Source organism: Equus asinus, chromosome 22 (assembly GCF_041296235.1).
Source record: "Equus asinus isolate D_3611 breed Donkey chromosome 22, EquAss-T2T_v2, whole genome shotgun sequence".
Lineage (NCBI taxonomy): Eukaryota > Metazoa > Chordata > Mammalia > Perissodactyla > Equidae > Equus > Equus asinus.
In genome coordinates this window covers 50,795,392-50,802,427 of record NC_091811.1, presented here as the reverse complement: position 1 = coordinate 50,802,427, position 7,036 = coordinate 50,795,392, and positions in this window count along the sequence as shown.

Sequence of the window (7,036 nt, the reverse complement as noted above, 5' to 3'; positions counted from 1 at the left end):
TTGAGTTCTTTTCTATTAGATTTTTGTTTTCTATTTTATTAATTGTGCTTTTATCTTTATTATTTCTTCCTACCTCAAATCTATTATTTTCATATCTAAAAATGCTTTTGCCTTACAGTATATTTGGCCAGATATTAATATATGTATACTGGCTTTCTTTTAACTAGTGTTTGCATGTATTTCTTTTTACCGTCATTTTTGATTCAACTTTTCTGTATTTTTGTTTTCAATGTTGGTCTTGTAAACAGAATATAGTTGGATTTACTTTTTTAATCCAGTCTAATAGTTGTTGTTTTAACTGAAGCCTTTAGATCATTTTCAGTTTCTGTGTGAATTTTTCTTTATTTTGACTTTCTTCTTTTTTTTTTTTTTAAGATTGGCACCTAGGCTAACAACTGTTGCCAATCTTCCTTTTTTTTTTTCTGCTTTATTTCCCAAACCCCCCTGGTACACAGTTGTATATCTTAGTTGCAGATCCTTCTAGTTGTGGGATGTGGGACGCCTCCTCAACGTGGCCTGATGAGCATTGCCATGTCCGCGTCCAGGATCTGAATCCTGGGCTGCCGCAGCGGAGCACGTGAGCTTAACCACTCGGCCACGGAGCCGGCCCCTTGACTTTATTCTTGAAGGATATTTTTGCTGGGCATAGGATTCTAGGCTTGGCAATTTTTTCTCAGGACTGTTTTCTGGCTTCCATTGCTGTTATTCCATTAGAGTTCATCAGTTTATCTCCAGCCATATCCACTGGGGCTTCTTTTAAGATCTAAGATGCTTATATATCCTTTTTGAGATTCACTGTGCTATGTGTATGTGTGTTTATATATGTTGATTATTTGAATCAGAATCCATTTAAAGGTCACACGTTATGATTAGTTGATATATCTTATAAGTTTCTTTTACTCTATAGGTCACTCTTTTTCTCTTCTTCTCCTAATTATGTTGTTGTTGTGAAAGAAAATAGATGTCCTATAGAATTTTCAGTCTGGATTTAGGTGATTGCATCTTCATAGTGTAGTTTAACATGTTGTTCTGTCATCTGTATTTTCTGCAAATTGGCAGTTGGGTCCAGAAGCTTGATCACATTCAGGTTCGTTATTCATTAAATCCGCTTCATAGGTTGTATTTTCTTCTTCTATCAGGTACATAATGTCTCTTGTCTCTCTTTTTGTGATTGTAGCAGCCATTTGATAGCTCAATCCTAGATCTTCTGATTCATTAGGAGTTGTGAAATAATGATATTCTAACGTTATTTCTTCTTTACTTCTTATCTGGAAAGCTTCTATGAAGAGAAATTTCCCCTTATCTACTATTTGATTTTCCACTGGTACAGTTTGCATAGGAAAGGCAGGATAAATGCTTAAGTCCCCTTTTTAGTTTATTATTTTTCAAAATAACAAGTTAGGTCATTAGGAACCTCTAAAAGTAATCAACTAGAGTTTTAAAAATTATAATTATGGACTTACAGATTAAGTATTTTTGATGTATTTTAGTCCATTACAGTTAAAATTCTGATTAATACTTAAGTTGTCCTATCTTTGGCCAGAGGGATGTTCTTTAAATTGACTTCTGAGTCATTTTGATGTGATCTCAGTAGTCTTTGATAGTTTCTTTGCTATTTATATGCCAAGATGGTTTAGGCTTATCTTATTCATTTCCTCCTCTAAACCCAGAATCACTCTTTTCTACAAGGAGGCCTCATTCCTTTTTAGCAGGAGGTGGTGGTGCACAGACTGAGTGCTAGGGAATGCCCATGGCTACTGGATTGGTCGTTGTTTCTAGAGCTTTTCAGTGAACAGAGATAGGAAGTATTTCTTTTTCTCTATTTTCAAAAATAAATAATGCAATTTCACATGACATTTCTAACTCAAATTCAGGATTAAAGGATTTCAACTTAACCTCTTCTGTCTTACATCTGTACATTTTTCCCCCCATGTTGGCCATCTCCGTTCTCAAGGACACCAAGGATGACAGAATTAGTATATAACCTAATTGTACATTTATTTTATTATACTTTGTAAACACAAAAGTTTCAGAAAAACAGTATCAACACTATCACCAGAATATGATTACTGAAAACAGTGAAGACATTTTTGCTGATCTTTTTCCTTTGGGTACATCCCACTAGGGATATTCAGTAAAATTACTCTGTTTTAAAGTCACTTTGGAACAGTTCCTTCTTGTATGATTATTTTACCAAGTAGATAACACCTAGGTGCTTTTATTTTATTTTATATTTTTAGGGGTTGCTTAAAAATTAGTTATTTTACACATAGCAATGGAGATTGAATTGGTGGTTACCATAGGGGAAGAGGGTGGAGGGCAAAAGGGGTGATGAGGCTCACATGTGAGGGGATGCACTATAATTAGTTTTTGGGTGGTGACCATGATGTAATCTACACAGAATTCAAAATATATTGCGATGTATGTCTGAAAGCTATATAATGTTATAATCCAATGTTACTGCAATTAAAATAAAATAAAAAATTAGGGGCCGGCCCAGTGGTGCAGCGGTTAAATGTGCACATTTTGCTTCGGCGGCCTGGGGTTCGCCATTTTGGATCCTGGGTGCGGACATGGCACCACTTGGCACACCATGCTGTGGTAGGCGTCCCACATATAAAGTAGAGGAAGATGGGCACGGGTGTTAGCTCAGGGCCAGTCTTCCTCAGCAAAAAAAAAGAGGAGGATTGGCAGCAGTTAGCTCAGGGCTAATCTTCCTAAAGAAAAAAAAAGCCAGAAAAAAAAATTAGTTATTTTATCATTATATAAAGTGTTACATGGTTCTATAGTCAAAAGTGTAAAACAAAGTCTATTTAAAGAAGTCTAACTTCTATCCCTTGCCTTTCTTGTCTATCTCTCCCTCACCTTATAGGTAATCATTATATAAATTTATGATTTGTTCTTCTATTTAAAAAAATGTATGTACAAACGTTTGCATTATCTCTTAAACACGACCTAGTGGCAATCTGTACTCTTGTTTTAGAATGCTCATCCCCTTACCTTTCCCTAGTTCATAGCTCAGCTCTATGGTGTTCTTCTGATTTGTTGATGTGTGGAGTGAATTCCCACATGCCAAGATATGGAGCAGAATGTCTTAAGATGCCCAGAGATTACAAGAAATAGCTAGGGAAGCAACTTTGACAAGAGACTCTAAATAAGGTGTGAAGGTTGCAATGTCAGGCTTATGCCCTTGAATGCCATGGTGATAGGAAAAGGGTTAAAATGATGTTATGGGAATGGGATTTTATGCAACTAAAGTGTGTTTGTTAAAAAATGGGCACTTTGGACCATGTACTGTTTTCTTTGCCCCGCAACTGTTATACAGCAATGTAATATCCTAAGATTTTGCAAGTGAGGGTGGTGTCTTATCTGCGTTTGCCTAGGACTCCAAAAGGTCATGCTAAGTCTGTCCAAAACAAACTCAAAACCAAATGTTAATAACTTCAATAAATGTTGTAGTCACACCTTGCCCTGAGGCCATTCTATATTTTTCGAGTAACTTTGCACATGTCTTCTCTGGTCCATGATGGATCTGTTTTTTGGTTATTTTCTCCAAGGTCGGTCATTTCCCCCATGTACAAGTCTTGTGAGCTACCTCATTTTGCTTCCACCTACTACCTAAAGCATATGTGTGTCCTATTCATGACTTTATTTCCTTCCTTTCACACTTTTACTCTATCACCTACTTCTCATTTGCCTTGTATTTGAGCCTTAATTGATAGATAAATGAACCTAGAATGTAACCTGAATGTATTTGTTGAGCACCTACTACCAGGTATGCTGGCTCTTGGGATACCCAGATGGGTAGATTGTCCCTGCCCTTTTGGTACTCATACTCTACTGTGAGAGGGAATTGGTTCCCTTCGCTTCCCACATCCTCATTCCAGAGCTCTGAGTCTTCTAAAACCCCAAGTCTTACCTCTTTTTCCATCAGCTTCACTTGATGCAGCTTCTCCTCCTTCCCTGATGTCTGCTCCCTGTTGTCAGGGATCTCCTTGGAGGCAAATGCTAAAATGACCTGCGCAAATTCTGTGGTTTAGTTCTCTCAGCTACCCTCCTTTTTCCTTCCTGCCACCAGCACCTTGTTCACACCGAGACCATGCTTCCCACAGCCTGCTCCAGCCAATGACTATGTGTGGCCGAGATACTGAGGCAGGCCTATTTCTGGGAGACTCGGGCTCCTCTGATGAACCACCTTGGCTCATGGACTCTCCATCGACCTTGCCAAACGTGTAGAATTGCACTGCACTCTAGGATGCTTCCACCTAGGCTTCTTTCCTTTCTCCTCTCCTTTACAAGACTCAGACATTCTTTGTAGTCTGATGGCTCTCCTAGTCTTCTTTAGCTCCTTCCCATTTTCCCCTCATAGATCTCCTGCACATTTACTCCCATCTTGGCATCTGCTTTTTGGAGGACCTGGACTTACATATGCGCTATTTTAAAATCTCATCTCCCTCAAGAAGACTTTCTAGCTTCTTGACCCCTGCCTGTTCCAAACTAGACAGATTCTTTTTTTTTTAAACCTCCATTTTATCACTGACTGGTTGTTTGAATGCTAATTACTCATGCACTTTGGCTGCTATCTCCTTGTTTAATGAAAATTATTGATTCTCTACATTGTGCCAGAACTGTGATGGCATTGGCCTTATTCTGTAGTTAATGAATTCTTGGTAGCTGTGTATATAGCGAATGATCATAAATATTTGTTAAATTAAATTTTTAGGATTATCTGCCTGTCACTGTCTGCTCAGCTGAAGAAAAAGTGTTGGATGCAAAGCTGAAACGTGGTGCAAGTCAGTTTTACTGTAATCTGAGGAAGTGTCTGCCTTCAGGCGGGATTCTGTCTGCTTTCTGGTCAAAGTTCCCAAAAAGCTGACAAGGGTGCAGTGACGAGTTATGAGCACTAGAGGGCACTAGGGAGTCAGCGTGCGAATCTTTTCAGTACTGCTGAAGGAACCTCTAGCTAGGGGAATCTGCCCAAGCTCAGGGAGAGAGTAAGGGAAAGATGAGAAGAAGGGGGCAGAAGTGAGGTAGAGTGTAAAGAGGAGAAGAGAGGGAAAGAAAGCAGTGAGGTGGGAGTGTATAGGAGAAACAGAACCCATGATGGATGAGGTCTCAGGCACCAGATCAAACTTCATGAACACATTTCTCTATCCACTTGTTACGAAGTCTGCAGCCACCCTGATTCACAACACTGCACCATGTCTCACCGGCAAGACTCCAGTACCTCTCACTTATCCCCTTATGGCCACAACTACCCCCTTCTCGCCTATATTTCACACTGCCACCTGGGTAATCTTCGGAAAATACAAATCTTATTATATTACTCCTTTGCTTTAAAACCCTTCAGTAACTCCCCCTTGGATTTAGGATAAGGACCAGATTCCTTGCTGTGGACTACAGTGGCTGCACGGTCTGTCTCCAGCCTGCCTCTCTAGCCTTGCCTCTCTCTCTTTTTTTTTTTAAAGATTTTATTTTTTCCTTTTTCTCCCCAAAGCCCCCCAGTACATAGTTGTATATTCTTCATCGTGGGTCCTTCTAGTTGTGGCATGTGGGACGCTGCCTCAGCGTGGTTTGACGAGCAGTGCCATGTCTGCGCCCAGGATTCGAACCAACGAAACACTGGGCCGCCTGCAGCGGAGCGAGCGAACTTAACCACTCGGCCACGGGGCCAGCCCCCAGCCTTGCCTCTCTTGACTTGCTTCTGTTCCACAAGTGTGCCGGACTCCCTTCTGCTTCAGGGCTTTTGCACATGCCTTCCCTTTGCCTGGAGCGTTCTCTCCAACTTCTCTTCAACTCCCTCATTCTTGGTTAACTCCCACTTATCCTGCAGGTCTCACCTTACTTTCCCAGGGAGGCTTACCCTGACCACTGGGATGGGTTCTCTCTGTCTTCGCCTTCTTAACACCCTCACCATTGTAATGTATGAGTGTTTGTGAAAGTGTTTATTTAATGTTTGTCTCCCCTTTTAGACTCTAGAACTGTAGTAATAGGGACTGTTTCTGTTTTACTCACTGCTGTATCCCCGCCTCTACATAGTGTCTAGACTATATCTGCATTCAATAAATATCAGTAGAAAAACTAAATAAAAGTGGGTGATGCCGGCACCATGATCAGACTGGGTGGAGGTGAGTCACCGCTGGGTGAGCCACTTAGCAGCAGGAACCTGGATGCGGGAGAGGGTTCTCATTCCTGGAAGGGCTCAGCCAGGGTTGAGGTGGGCTTACTGTGAAGTGTAAAGCATTAGAGGGGTGCGAGGGGGTGTGAGGACCTATTGCTCTAAGGATGCTCCCCTGCCTGTGTCTGCCCCTTTGTCACAGCGATTTAGGGCTTCTTTCTCCTTGTTCCACTCCTTACTCCACCCTCACCCCAAAATTATAGGGTGGTTCTCCTCCTGTGTCCTATTTCTCAGAATTCATGGGATACCTAAAATCCCATATCCATACACCATAGATTGCCAGAACTGGAAGAATTCCTGCTGCTCTTACTAGTGCTTCCTCCACTGGCTTACGCTTACTTAGTGCCAGGCACGGTTATATATTTACCTCCATTTTATGGATGAGGAAGTCAAGGCATAAGAGATTAACTAATTTGCCCAAGGAATTTTGTATATAATCTAGTCCAACCCTCTTATGTAAAAAGTATGGAAACAAAGACCCAGAAATATCACCGACTTACCAGTAACACCAAGTGTGTTAGGTTCCTAGGGCTGCTGGGACAAAGTGCTACAACCTGGGTGGCTTAAAACAATGGAAAGTTATTAGCTCACAATCCTGGAGGCCGGAAGTCTGCAATCAAGGTGTTGGAAGGACCGTGCTCCTTCTGAGGGCTGTGGGGAAGAACCTTCCTTGCCTCCTCCTAGCTTCCCGTGGTTTGCCAGTGATTTTTGGCATTCCTTGACTTGCAGTTTCATAGCTCCAATCCTTTCTCATTGTCATGTGTTGTTTCTTCCCTGTGTCTCTCTGTGTTTTCACATGGCTGTCTTCGTATAAGGACACCAGTCATATTGGCTTAGGGGCCCACCCTACTTCAGTAT